Consider the following 14,594-nt stretch of genomic DNA (forward strand, 5'->3'; position numbering starts at 1 on the left):
ATTCACCTCCTACTGATGGACATTTATATTATTGCTAGTTTTTCACTATTATAAATAATGCTGCAATGGAAAATTACACAGAAATCTTTAAAATTTTTGTGTTTCTTGAGGCACTTGGCTGGCTCAGTCGGTAGAGCATGCAACTCTTCATCTTGGGGTCTTGAGTTCAAGCCCCATGTTGGGTATAGAGCTTATTTTTTTTTTAAATGTGTTTCTCTAGACTACATTCCTAGACCTGAAAATCAGAGTCATAAATACACATATTTAAAGTGATGGTTAGTGTTTTCAAAGTGTTTCCTAAACACATGCCATTATTGTACTCCTACCAGCAGCAAGTCAAAGTACTTAATTTCCCGCCCCATTGCCAGGTAAGATGTATTTTTAAAACATCTCTAGTTTTCTTTTCTTTTTTTTTTAATTTGTATTTCTTTGGTTATTTTCTAGGTTGACTTTTAAAACTATGTATTAGTCATATATATTTCTTTTTTTTTTAAGATTTTATTTATTTATTTGACAGACAGAGATCACAAGTAGGCAGAGAGGCAGGCAGAGAGAGAGAGAGGAGGAAGCAGGCTCCCTGCAGAGCAGAGAGCCCGATGTGGGGCTCGATCCCAGGACCCTGGGGTCATGACCTGAGCCGAAGGCAGAGGCTTTAACCCACTGAGCCACCCAGGCGCCCCCATAGTCATATATATTTCTTATGGTTTTTCTGTTTATATCTTTTCCCCACTTTTTCTGTTGACTTAATTCATGTCTTTCTATAAGATATATAAAAGTTCTGTAGGCATTAGCAATATTATCACATTGGATATTTTGTGATGTAAGGATTTTCCCAGCTTTTTGTGTATTAAGGAGGCAATGTAGTATACTTGTTAAGCAAATGGGTTTTAGAATCAAAGTTTGTTTAGAACTCAGCTTTGTCCCTAACTTGTCAAATAACCTTAGAGAAGTTTTTTAATGACTTCCCTCCATCTCCCCACTGAAAAACCTCAGTTTTCATAACTATACAGTATAGATAACAATAATTTTCTCATAATGGGATAAATACTGCCTGTAAAAATGTAAAACATCTAGCCATTTACTGTCACTCAAATATGCTCATTGTTATTAGAGTTATTTGTCTTATAATTTCACACATGATTTCTTGACAAAGTTTTAATTCTCATATTAAATCAGTCAGTCTTCATGACCTCTCAGTCTCCTGCTGTCCTCTCTCTAAGATAATAAAATAGTGCTCTTTGGTTTCTTCTAGTATCTACATCATTTTATGTTCTTTGAGATTATCAAGCCACATGGAATTTATTTTTTATATGTTATAGAGATTTACCCTCATCGTCTTTCAAATAGAGAGCCAAATACCAAAAGCCATTTTTGTAATCATCCGGCATTTCCTCTCAGACTTTAAATGTCACTGTTTTAATACTAAGATAATATTTGTACTTGCATGTGTTTCTGGACTCTCTTTTATGCTCCCATTGATCTAGTTCCTCATTTTCACACCGGCAGCATGTTGTTTAATTTTGTTAGCTGTACGGTACTTTTTCATATCTGCCAGTCAAGCCTCTTTTTATTATTGGTCTTTGTTATACCAGGTTCTTGACTGTGACTGCAGATAAATGCTTTCACATCGAATGTAGAATCAAGTAGTCAAATCAACATTCTGTGGCATGATACGACTCCTGTTCATTTTTCTTTTTAGTATTTTTCTGATCTTTTAAACTCTTCATTGATTTTTTTTCTTTCTTCATTGATATTTGGACTCACAGAATATGTGTCCTTCTGTAATTGCTCAGAGAAGATAGAGACAGTTTCGATTTCACTGTTTTGTTTTCTTTTTTGCTGTTTCTGTGCTGTGTTCATGTTATCTCTTTTCTGCGAATTGTTTCTCTGGAATGGGGAACAGGGCCACTGTCTATAGTTGTACAGTTAAGTCACCCACAATTCTGGGAGGAATCATTCATGTAGTTGCTGTGCAGATCCTGCAAATTTGTTACACAGCAGGCCTAGGGATTGGTGGTATGAGAATTTCTATTGACTCCAGAAGAACATGCGTTGAAGCCCTTTGATTCTCCTCTCTGGTAACCTGGACACTATTTTAATTGTGCCTGTATAAACAGCAGGAGATTCATTTGTGTCGTGGTTTATCATCTCTGTACAGTATTTCAGTTATTGTCAGAAGACAGGAAGCCAGGACTAGAACAGCTAGTGTACTGAGGCAGACTTTATGGAGAAAGGGGGTGTAGGGACACTGTGGCAGAGTGCTTGACACTACCTGGTCTTGCCTAGCTCCCATGGTGGTTAGGTGTGGCCACATGCCAGGTTCTCACCAAGGGAATGTGAGCTCAAGTCATGGCGTCAATGCCAGGAGGAAGTGATTAAGAGGCAGACTAGTCTTCCATACTGTAATGAGTGAAAATATGCCTGGCTTGGAGTTCCTAAAACCCTTGGAAACTCTTTAGTGATAAGAATGATTTTGTATGGGGCACGTGGGTGGCTCAGAGGGTTAAGCCTCTGCCTTCGACTCAGGTTATGATCTCAGGGTCCTGGGATCGAGCCCCACATTGGGCTCTCTGCTTGGTGGGGAGCCTGCTTCCCTTCTCTCTGTCTGCCTCTCTGCATACAAGGCACCTGGGTGGCTCAGTTTGTTAAGTGTTGGACTCTTGGTTTCAGCTTGGGTCATGGGCTCAGGGTCATGGTCTTGGGGTCATGGGATGGAGCCTGACTGCGGGCCCTGTGTTCTGCATGGAGTCTGCTTGAGATTCTCTCTCTCCATCTCCCTCTGCACTACCACCCCCACTGCCCCACTGCTCACACGTTATTTCTCTCTAAAATAAATAGAATCTTTTAAAAAAGAATTTTTATATGCTGATGAGATGACTCCCGGCTGAAGGGGTAGGAGTCTAGGTTCCTTCTGACCCATGGCCAGAAACCAAGCCAGGATTAGGGGTTGGGAACTTCAGCCCCACCTTTCAACCTAGGGAGGAGAGAGAGGCTGGAGATTGAGTTAATCTCCAATAGCCAATGAATTAATCAGTGATGTCTCTGTAATGAAACCTCCATAAACAACCCTAAATGATGAGTTCAGATAGCTTCTGGCTTGGTGAATACATTGAGTCACTAGAAAGGTTCCACACCATGGCATGGAAGTTCTGCCCCGACCTCCCTGTCCACCTCCCTGCTTCACCTTGCCTCACACATCTCTTCACTTTGGCTATTTCTAAGCTATATCCTTTGTAATCATAAGCCACCTGCTTTTCTGAGTTCTGTGAGTCATTCTAGTGACATTCAGGGTGTGGAGCCCCTGAATTTATAGCCAGTCAGAATTCAGGGGAACAACCTGGGACTTACGACTGGTGTCTGATGGAGGAGCAGTTTTATGGGACTGGGCCTCTAACCTGTATGGTCTGTGCTAACTGCATACTTAGTGTCAGAATTGAATTGAATTGAATTGAATTGAACTGAACTGTTGGACACTCAGTTGTTGTTGGAGAACTAGGGAACTGGCGTCAGAAAAAAGACAACACATCCACCCTTTGTATTTCTGTCTTTGATATAAATACTGTGAGGCCCTAGAGGAAGGTGAAACCACAAGGCAGAAGAATCTTTGACCCTGAATGATAGGTAGATGACAACTGCCACCACCCAGGAATACTTACATTGTACTGCTCTGTGAGGAAGAACTTACTTTTTATTGTGTTAAACCATTCAAATTGGAAGTTGGTTTGTTGTAGGGTATGCTTCCAAATAAAATGTAGAATCAGTTAGCCAAATGAATCTACTGAGCCATGACCCACCCCCCCTTCCTTAGTGGGTTTGTTTGGTGTCTTTGTTGATCTTTTGTTTCAAAGAATACACGACCTCTTTAATTTCTCTGAGACTATAGAGAGGATTTGATTTCAATATAGAATAACAACAAAGGATATTGTTAACAATATCCCAATTAATATTGATACTTACCAACAGATATAACAAGCTGTCAATGCTAGAGCATGATTCACTTCATCAGTTTTTTTTTTTTTTTTTTTTTTTTTTTTATTAATTTTTTTTATTTTTTTCAGCATAACAGTATTCATTATTTTTGCACCACACCCAGTGCTCCATGCAATCCGGGCCCTCTACAATACCCAACACCTGGTGCCCCCAAACTCCCACCCCCCACCCCTTCAAAATTCTCAGATCGTTTTTCAGAGTCCATAGTCTCTCATGGTTCACCTCCCCTTCCAATGTCCCTCAACTCCCTTCTCCTCTCCATCTCCCCTTGTCCTCCATGCTATTTGTTATGCTCCACAAATAAGTGAAACCATATGATAATTGACTCTCTCTGCTTGACTTATTTCACTCAGCATAATCTCTTCCAGTCCCGTCCATGTTGCTACAAAACTTGGGGATTCATCCTTTCTTTCTTTCTTTTTTTTTTTTTTACAGCTTTATAAACATATATTTTTATCCCCAGGGGTACAGGTCTGCGAATCGCCAGGTTTACACACTTCACAGCACTCACCATAGCACATACCCTCCCCAATATCCATAACCCCACCCCCTCTCCCAACCCCCTCCCCCCATCAACCCTCAGTTTGTTTTGTGAGATTAAGAGTCACTTATGGTTTGTCTCCCTCCCAATCCCATCTTGTTTCATTTACTCTTCTCCTACCCCCTCGACCCCCCATGTTGCATCTCCTCTCCCTCATATCAGGGAGATCATATGATAGTTGTCTTTCTCCGATTGACTTATTTCGCTAAGCATGATACCCTCTAGTTCCATCCACGTCGTCGCAAATGGCAAGATTTCATTTCTTTTGATGGCTGCATAGTATTCCATTGTGTATATATACCACCTCTTCTTTATCCATTCGTCTGTAGATGGACATCTAGGTTCTTTCCATAGTTTGGCTATTGTAGACATTGCTGCTATAAACTTTCGGGTGCACGTGCCCCTTGGGATCACTACGTTTGTATCTTTAGGGTAAATACCCAGCAGTGCAATTGCAGGGTCATAGGGTAGTTCTATTTTCAACATTTTGAGGAACCTCCATGCTGTTTTCCAGAGTGGTTGCACCAGCTTGCATTCCCACCAACAGTGTAGGAGGGTTCCCCTTTCTCCGCATCCTCGCCAGCATCTGTCATTTCCTGACTTGTTAATTTTAGCCATTCTGACTGGTGTGAGGTGATATCTCATGGTGGTTTTGATTTGTATTTCCCTGATGCCGAGTGATATGGAGCACTTTTTCATGTGTCTGTTGGCCATCTGGATGTCTTCTTTGCAGAAATATCTGTTCATGTCCTCTGCCCATTTCTTGATTGGATTATTTGTTCTTTGGGTGTTGAGTTTGCTAAGTTCTTTATAGATTTTGGACACTAGCCCTTTATCTGATATGTCATTTGCAAATATCTTCTCCCATTCTGTCAGTAGTCTTTTGGTTTTGTTCACTGTTTCCTTTGCTGTGCAAAAGCTTTTGATCTTGATAAAATCCCAAAAGTTCATTTTTGTCCTTGCTTCCCTTGCCTTTGGTGATGTTCCTAGGAAGATGTTGCTGCGGCTGAGGTCGAAGAGGTTGCTGCCTGTGTTCTCCTCGAGGATTTTGATGGATTCCTTTCTCACATTGAGATCCTTTATCCATTTTGAGTCTATTTTCGTGTGTGGTGTAAGGAAATGATCCAATTTCATTTTTCTGCATGTGGCTGTCCAATTTTCCCAACACTTTATTGAAGAGGCTGTCTTTGTTCCATTGGACATTCTTTCCTGCTTTGTCGAAGATGAGTTGACCATAGAGTTGAGGGTCCATTTCTGGGCTCTCTATTCTGTTCCATTGATCTATGTGTCTGTTTTTGTGCCAGTACCATGCTGTCTTGATGATGACAGCTTTGTAATAGAGCTTGAAGTCCGGAATTGTGATGCCACCAACTTTGGCTTTCTTTTTCAATATTCCTTTGGCTATTCGAGGTCTTTTCTGGTTCCATATAAATTTTAGGATTATTTGTTCCATTTCTTTGAAAAAAATGGATGTTACTTTGATAGTAATTGCATTAAATGTGTAGATTGCTTTAGGTAGCATAGACATTTTCACAATATTTATTCTTCCAATCCAGGAGCATGGAACATTTTTCCATTTCTTTGTGTCTTCCTCAATTTCTTTCATGAGTACTTTATAGTTTTCTGAGTATAGATTCTTAGTCTCTTTGGTTAGGTTTATTCCTAGGTATCTTATAGTTTTGGGTGCAATTGTAAATGGGATGGACTCCTTAATTTCTCTTTCTTCTGTCTTGTTGTTGGTGTAGAGAAATGCAACTGATTTCTGTGCATTGATTTTATATCCTGACACTTTACTGAATTCCTGTACAAGTTCTAGCAGTTTTGGAGTGGAGTCTTTTGGGTTTTCCACATAGAGTATCATATCATCTGCGAAGAGTGATAGTTTGACTTCTTCTTTGCCGATTTGGATGCCTTTAATTTCCTTTTGTTGTCTGATTGCTGAGGCTAGGACTTCTAGTACTATGTTGAATAGCAGTGGTGATAACGGACATCCCTGCCGTGTTCCTGACCTTACGGAAAAGCTTTCAGTTTTTCTCCATTGAGAATGATATTTGCGGTGGGTTTTTCATAGATGGCTTTGATAATATTGAGGTATGTGCCGTCTATCCCTACACTTTGAAGAGTTTTGATCAGGAAGGGATGCTGTACTTTGTCAAATGCTTTTTCAGCATCTATGGAGAGTATCATATGGTTCTTGTTCTTTCTTTTATTAATGGGTTGTATCACATTGGTTGATTTGCGGATGTTGAACCAGCCTTGCAGCCCTGGAATAAATCCCACCTGGTCGTGGTGAATAATCCTTTTAACGTACTGTTGAATCCTATTGGCTAGTATTTTGGCGAGAATTTTTGCATCTGTGTTCATCAAGGATATTGGTCTGTAGTTCTCTTTTTTGTTGGGATCCTTGTCTGGTTTTGGGATCAAGGTGATGCTGGCCTCATAAAATGAGTTTGGAAGTTTTCCTTCTATTGCTATTTTTTGGAACAGTTTCAGGAGAATAGGAATTAGTTCTTCTTTAAATGTTTGGTAGAATTCCCCCGGGAAGCCATCTGGCCCTGGGCTTTTGTTTGTTTGGAGATTTTTGATGACTGTTTCAATCTCCTTACTGGTTATGGGTCTGTTCAGGCTTTCTATTTCTTCCTGGTTCAGTTGTGGTAGTTTATATGTCTCTAGGAATGCATCCATTTCTTCCAGATTGTCAAATTTGTTGGCGTAGAGTTGCTCATAGTATGTTCTTATAATTGTCTGTATTTCTTTGGTGTTCGTTGTGATCTCTCCTCTTTCATTCATGATTTTATTTATTTGGGTCCTCTCTCTTTTCTTTTTGATAAGTCTGGCCAGGGGTTTATCAATCTTATTAATTCTTTCAAAGAACCAGCTCCTAGTTTCGTTGATTTGTTCTATTGTTTTTTTGGTTTCTATTTCATTGATTTCTGCTCTGATCTTTATGATTTCTCTTCTCCTGCTGGGTTTAGGGTTTCTTTCTTGTTCTTTCTCCAGCTCCTTTAGGTGTAGGGTTAGGTTGTGTACCTGAGATCTTTCTTGTTTCTTGAGAAAGGCTTGTACCGCTATATATTTTCCTCTCAGGACTGCCTTTGTTGTGTCCCACAGATTCTGAACTGTTGTGTTTTCATTATCATTTGTTTCCATAATTTTTTCAATTCTTCTTTAATTTCCTGGTTGACCCATTCATTCTTTAGAAGGATGCTGTTTAGTCTCCATGTATTTGGGTTCTTTCCAAATTTCCTCTTGTGATTGAGTTCTAGCTTTAGAGCATTGTGGTCTGAAAATATGCAGGGAATGATCCCAATCTTTTGATACCGGTTGAGACTTGATTTAGGACCAAGAATGTGATCTATTCTGGAGAATGTTCCATGTGCACTAGAGAAGAATGTGTATTCTGTTGCTTTGGGATGAAATGTTCTGAATAGATCTGTGATGTCCATCTGGTCCAGTGTGTCATTTAAGGCCTTGATTTCCTTGTTGATCTTTTGCTTGGATGATCTGTCCATTTCAGTGAGGGGAGTGTTAAAATCCCCTACTATTATTGTATTCTTGTCGATGTGTTTCTTTGATTTTGTTATTAATTGGTTTATATAGTTGGCTGCTCCCACGTTAGGGGCATAGATATTTAAAATTGTTAGATCTTCTTGTTGGACAGTTCCTTTGAGTATGATATAGTGTCCTTCCTCATCTCTTATTATAGTCTTTGGCTTAAAATCTAATTGATCTGATATAAGGATTGCCACTCCTGCTTTCTTCTGATGTCCATTAGCATGGTAAATTCTTTTCCACCCCCTCACTTTAAACCTGGAGGTGTCTTCGGGTTTAAGATGAGTTTCTTGTAGGCAACATATAGATGGGTTTTGTTTTTTTATCCATTCTGATACCCTGTGTCTTTTGATTGGGGCATTTAGCCCATTCACATTCAGGGTAAGTATTGAGAGATATGAATTTAGTGCCATTGTATTGCCTGTAAGGTGACTGTTATTGTATATTGTCTCTGTTTCTTTCTGATCTACTACTTTGAGGGTCTCTCTTTGCTTAGAGGACCCCTTTCAATATTTCCTGTAGAGCTGGTTTGGTATTTGCAAATTCTTTCAGTTTTTGTTTGTCCTGGAAGCTTTTAATCTCTCCGTCTATTTTCAATGATAGCCTAGCTGGATATAGTATTCTTGGCTGCATGTTTTTCTCATTTAGTACTCTGAATATATCATGCCAGCTCTTTCTGGCCTGCCAGGTCTCTGTGGATAAGTCTGCTGCCAATCTAATATTTTTACCATTGTACGTTACAGACTTCTTTTCCCGGGCTGCTTTCAGGATCTTCTCTTTGTCACTAAGACTTGTAAATTTTACTATTAGGTGACGGGGTGTGGACCTATTCTTATTGATTTTGAGGGGGGTTCTCTGAACCTCCTGAATTTTGATGCTTGTTCCCTTTGCCATATTGGGGAAATTCTCTCCAATAATTCTCTCCAATATACCTTCTGCTCCCCTCTCTGTTTCCTCTTCTTCTGGAATCCCAATTATTCTAATGTTGTTTCGTCTTATGGTGTCACTTATCTCTCGAATTCTCCCCTCGTGGTCCAGTAGCTGTTTGTCCCTCTTTTGCTCAGCTTCTTTATTCTCTGTCATTTGGTCTTCTATATCGCTAATTCTTTCTTCTGCCTCATTTATCCTAGCAGTGAGAGCCTCCATTTTTGATTGCACCTCATTAATAGCTTTTTTGATTTCAACTTGGTTAGATTTTAGTTCTTTTATTTCTCCAGAAAGGGCTTTTATATCTCCCGAGAGGGTTGCTTTAATATCTTCCATGCCTTTTTCAAGCCCGGCTAGAACCTTGAGAATCATCATTCTGAACTCTATATCTGACATATTAGCAATGTCTGTATTGATTAGGTCCCTAGCCTTTGGTATTGCCTCTTGTTCTTTTTTTTGTTGTGAATTTTTCCACCTTGTCATTTTGTCCAGATAAGAGTTTATGAAGGAGCAAGTAAAATACTAAAAGGGTGGCAACAACCCCAGGAAAATATGCTTTAGCCAAATCAGAAGAGATCCTGAATTGTGAGGGGGGAGAAAGGGGATAAAAAGGGGTTCAGAAAGAAAGAAAAAAAAAACTATTAAAAAAAAGAAAGCCGATAAAGAAAAAATATAAAAAGAGGAAAAATATATATATATTAGATAAACTATTTAAAAAACGTTAAAAAAAGAAAACGGTAAAAGTTAAAAAAAATTTAGCAGAAGAAGAGAAAAAGAAAAAAAAATTGAAAAAGAAAAAAAAATTAAATTAACTGCAAGGCTAAAAAATCATGGGGAGAAAGCCATGAGTTCCGTGCTTTGCTTTCTTCTCCTCTGGAATTCCGCCGTTCTCCTTGGTAGGTGAACTTGGTCCTGGCTGGGTTTCCCGTTGATCTTCTGGGGGAGGGGCCCGTTGTAGTGATTCTCAAGCGTCTTTGCCCCAGGCGGAGTTGCACCGCCCTTACCCGGGGCCGCGCTGAGTCATCCGCTCGGGTTCGCTTTTGGGAGCTTTTGTTCCCTGAGCGCTTTCCGTAGAGTCCGGAGGACGGGAATAAAGATGGCGGCCTCCCGGTCTCCGGCCCGGAGGAGCCGAGAGCCCGGGGCCCCACTCCTCAGTGCGCCCTCAGAGAACAGTGCCAAATGACTCCCGTCACCCTGGCCTCCGGCTGCACTCCGAGCTGACCGAGCCTGCGACCGGTTCAAGGCAACCCTGAGCTGAGAGTCACTCCTCGGCTCTGTCTCTGCAGCCGGCTTCCCCGTTCTAATACCGGTAAGCTCTGCGACACTGAGACACCCACGATCCTTCTCGACCCTGCGGGACCTGAGGCCGCGCTTACCCCGCCTTGGCTTCACCCCAGTTAAGCCTCTGGAGCGATGTCCCTCAGCGGAACAGACTTTTAAAAGTCCTGATTTTGCTCCGTTGCTCTGCCGCTCGCCGGGAGCCGGCCCCTCCCCCCGCGGTCTATCTTCCCGTCGCTTTGGATTCTCTTCTCCGCCAGTCCTACCTTGCAGAAAGTGGTTGATTTTCTGTTTCTGGAATTGCTGTTCTTCTTCTCTTCAATCTCCCGTTGGATTTGTAGGTGTTTGCAATCTTTAGATAAGCTATTTAGCTGATCTCCCGCTACCCGAAGTAGTCTCAGCCTGCTACTTCTCCGCCATCTTGACTCCTCCCTCACTTCATCAGTTTTTACCCCCTTTTAAACAAGTAGGTTATTGATGGCTCAATATGAAGCTCTTTGGCTTATAATTTGGATCCTTACTATATAGATCTTTTTTAGTGATTTAGTTTTCATTTGTTTGTTTGATTTTTAATATCTGTTCAGTTAACTTCAGTCAGCTGATGCCAAACTAAACTGGTGGCTAAACTAATCTTCTAGGACTTGTATATTCATATTTTATTCTTATTTTCCAGGCTTGGCTCCTGTTACTCTCCCTAGTGTACTGTTGCATATCCACACTTTATTCTTCTCATCCTTCAAATATAAGCTCCACATTTTTGTCCTCATCTTGCTCCTGTGATGGCTTAGTCTGGGACAATTTCCTCTTCTTTCACCACTTGTGAAAATCTTAACTAATCCCTCTGTAGTCAACTTCAATACCACTTTATTCATGAGATCATCACTGTATAAATTTTTCCTTTCTCACATTTCTTCATAGTTTTCTTTGTATCATTTATTTAATATTGCATCATAGTTATTTACATGTTTATATCCCTTCACATTATCAAGGAAATATATTTTACTCATTATTGTATTTTCTTCATGCCTGGTATAGGGCCTAGAAAAAAGGAAGCATCATGAGATGAGCACTGATTTAATGTTCCGTGTTAATTAATTTACGTAATAAATATCATTTAAGCATTTGCTATCTACAAGGCATCTAATACAAAGGATCCCATTTCAAAGTTGCCTTTATGTGTGAAAAGCTTCCATAGTGCCTGACCCACAGCTTATTCTCAGCATGAATTTTGTGATTGAATGTGGTTATTAAAGGAGGCATTTGCAAATAACCCTTCTTGGTAAATCAACATAAATTCTCCTACTTGGCCACTTCCTAGCACAGATGGAAAATGTGAAACTCTCTTCTTTATGACCAGTCTAGTCAGAGCATATCCCAAGTATATAGACTCAGTAACTCAGTCAAGAATGAATAATGCTTTGCATGGCTGTCAGAATTCAAGTGGGGTGAGGAGGTGTCTGTGTAGAGAGGCAGCCTGTTATGGAGTGTGCCTTCTAGAACAGAGTGTGGAGGGTGTTGACACAGAGGAGCACCCTGATGGAGTCAGAGATCAGGTGGGATGGGGAGGGCATCCTCAGAGGTGCCCTGGCACGCGATGCTAGAACAAGAGGAGAGCATTCACGTATGAAAGTGGATAGGCAGAGTGATGGGGGATTGATTACAAACCATGGAGTTGATGGAGAAAATACAGTAAAGATAATCAGGAGTGAGATTTCTCACTATCACAGAAGAGGATTACAGATATGGACAGAGATAAAACTAGGATGAACTGTGGTGTTAGATTGGAATTAGAGGTATTGTTGTGAATTCATGGACTTCTATAAATATAAGTAGATGTAGACATAAATGTAGATATAAAAGTGTGTGAATGTTCTGTTGACTGTGAGGGCCTGGACATCTTGTGTCAATAACAATGAGCACATGGTGCCCAGATCTTGACTTCTACATGTCATTTCCAATAAAAGAAATCAGTGCTCCCTGGAGAAATGTCTGATTCTGAGGCTGGGCAGAACATCTTTTTATACCAGAGAGCAAGGAAGTGCTCAAAGAATGATGAGACATGTCAAAAGGACACAAGAGCCATCTTGAAAGCCATCACATTTCACCATCAAAATAAATTGTGAGAGTAAAGGATCACAACCTATTGAATAAAATAGGAAACGATAGAGAGACATGATGCAAAATAACTGGCCTGTAATCTTGAGAAGTCACAAATGCAACACATAATTCCTAGTAGTTAAATGCAACACTTAATTCTGAACTGGATCCTTTTTGCTATAAAGGACGTTATTGGGACAATTGGGAAAACCAGATGGGGATGTCAGACTGAGATAGTATTAATGTACCACATTAGTTTCTCAATTTTGATGTTCATATTATGATCATTGAGACAATATCCTTGCTTGTAGGAAATACAAGTCAACATTCTACTCTCAGAGTTTTTTGGTACTGTACACACTACTTTTCAGTAAATGTGAGATTATTTTAAAATAGAAAATACATGCCAAAGAAAGAATAAAATGGTTTGTGGGATTTTTCTATCACCTTAAAATCAACTATGAACTTCCATTTCCCGCAGTGCATGCTTACCTCTACAGCCTTGAGCAGCTTCTTCTCTCAAATGGCTCACCATGGCACTCGTCACACTGGCCACTCCTGTTTCCTCTTCACTACTGTTCTCTGGATGCTTTCTGCACTTAGGCTGTGCTTATTTTTAGAGCCCAGATCTTAACCATCAGAAGAAAGATAGAAACACTTGAGGTGCATTTCAGCATATCCATGTTGATCAGAACTTGAGGTCAAGTTGTCAGAGTCCTTAGTAGATATGATATTATAGTTTGCATCTTTTGTCCCATTGCATTCTGATTCTTATGAAAACTTCTATTTATTATGCAAACCGAATGACATTATGTTATATATTTTCTCATACTCAGCCTATAAAATTTATATATAAAAATATATTTTATCTTATTTTGACAATTAAAAATTTTGAAAATTATCAATAATTTCTTTAAAGTTTGCAAATATATTTAGCCTAGAGAAGTGACAGATAAATATTGCAATGTATTGGTATAAACATAGTATACTCTAAGTGTAGGAAACCAAATTATCTGTCAGGGAAAACACAATATGTTTATTGCCATCTGCCTAGATAAGTAAAAAAATATATATAAATCAAGTGACTGAAGGAAAAATGTAAAACCAAAGATATTCCCTTATGTGTATTAGGAAAAGGAATACAACTACCTAGTTTATTTGGGTACTTCCTTTTGGATGGAGGGACTTTTATAACAACTATAACTGAATGCATTATTATGAGCACTGCTATGGTTGTCTAGTACACGGGTTAGAAGTACACATCAGGGGCACCTGGGTGGCTCAGTGGGTTAAGCCTCTGCCTTCGGCTCAGGTCATGATCTCAGGGTCCTGGGATCGAGCCCCGCATCGGGCTCTCTGCTCAGCAGTGAGCCTGCTTCCTCCTCTCTCTGCCTGCCTCTCTGCCTACTTGTGATCTCTCTCTCTCTCTCTCTCTCTCTGTCAAATTAAAAAAAAAAAAAGAAGTACACATCACTGGGCCATAAAATAGGTAACTTGTATGGTTACTTCATCATTATGGCAGTCTGGTAGGTGGCAGTCTCGTAGGCCAGCCTGCTTACACTGTGACAACCCACTGACATTAAAGCAACCCAGCAGTTTGCCTACATGTCCCCTGATGACTCCCCCTATCGGCTCAAAGCACGTCAGTGTGTGTGTGCCACGCCGGCTCATTACCCACTGTGATGGCCATCTCCATGCGCAGATGCGTGTATCCATGCATGTATGTATCCATCTACATGGGCCATGGCCACCAAGTATAGATGTGACACAGAACAGGTCAGTTTGTATGCCCCTGGAGAGCCATCTTGCACTGTGCAGGACCCTTGTGTGTCCATCGCTGTATCACTCTCCTATGTGCTGTAACAGCCTAGCGTGTGTCAGGATGTATGTATCACGACAGCCAACAGAGCAGGTGCTATGAGCCGGCCTGCGCTAGGATAGCTTTCTGCATGTGCCTTGCCAACCTAGTCTGGACCACAACAGCCTTCCTGAACCACATCAGCCATCTGACATGAGGAGGGGAGGCGTTTCATGTCAGTCTCCAATACCATGACTGCCTGGTAGTGACCGTAACATCCTAGCAGACCAGCAGCATGACAGCCTAGCATGGCCAGCCTGCCTGTGCTCTGACAGTCTGTACACACTGACAGCACACAGCTGATCTGCCTGCGAGTTCCATCTCAGCCACTGCCTGGCGGGACAGCCCAGC

Source organism: Lutra lutra, chromosome 10, assembly GCF_902655055.1.
Source record: "Lutra lutra chromosome 10, mLutLut1.2, whole genome shotgun sequence".
NCBI lineage: Eukaryota > Metazoa > Chordata > Mammalia > Carnivora > Mustelidae > Lutra > Lutra lutra.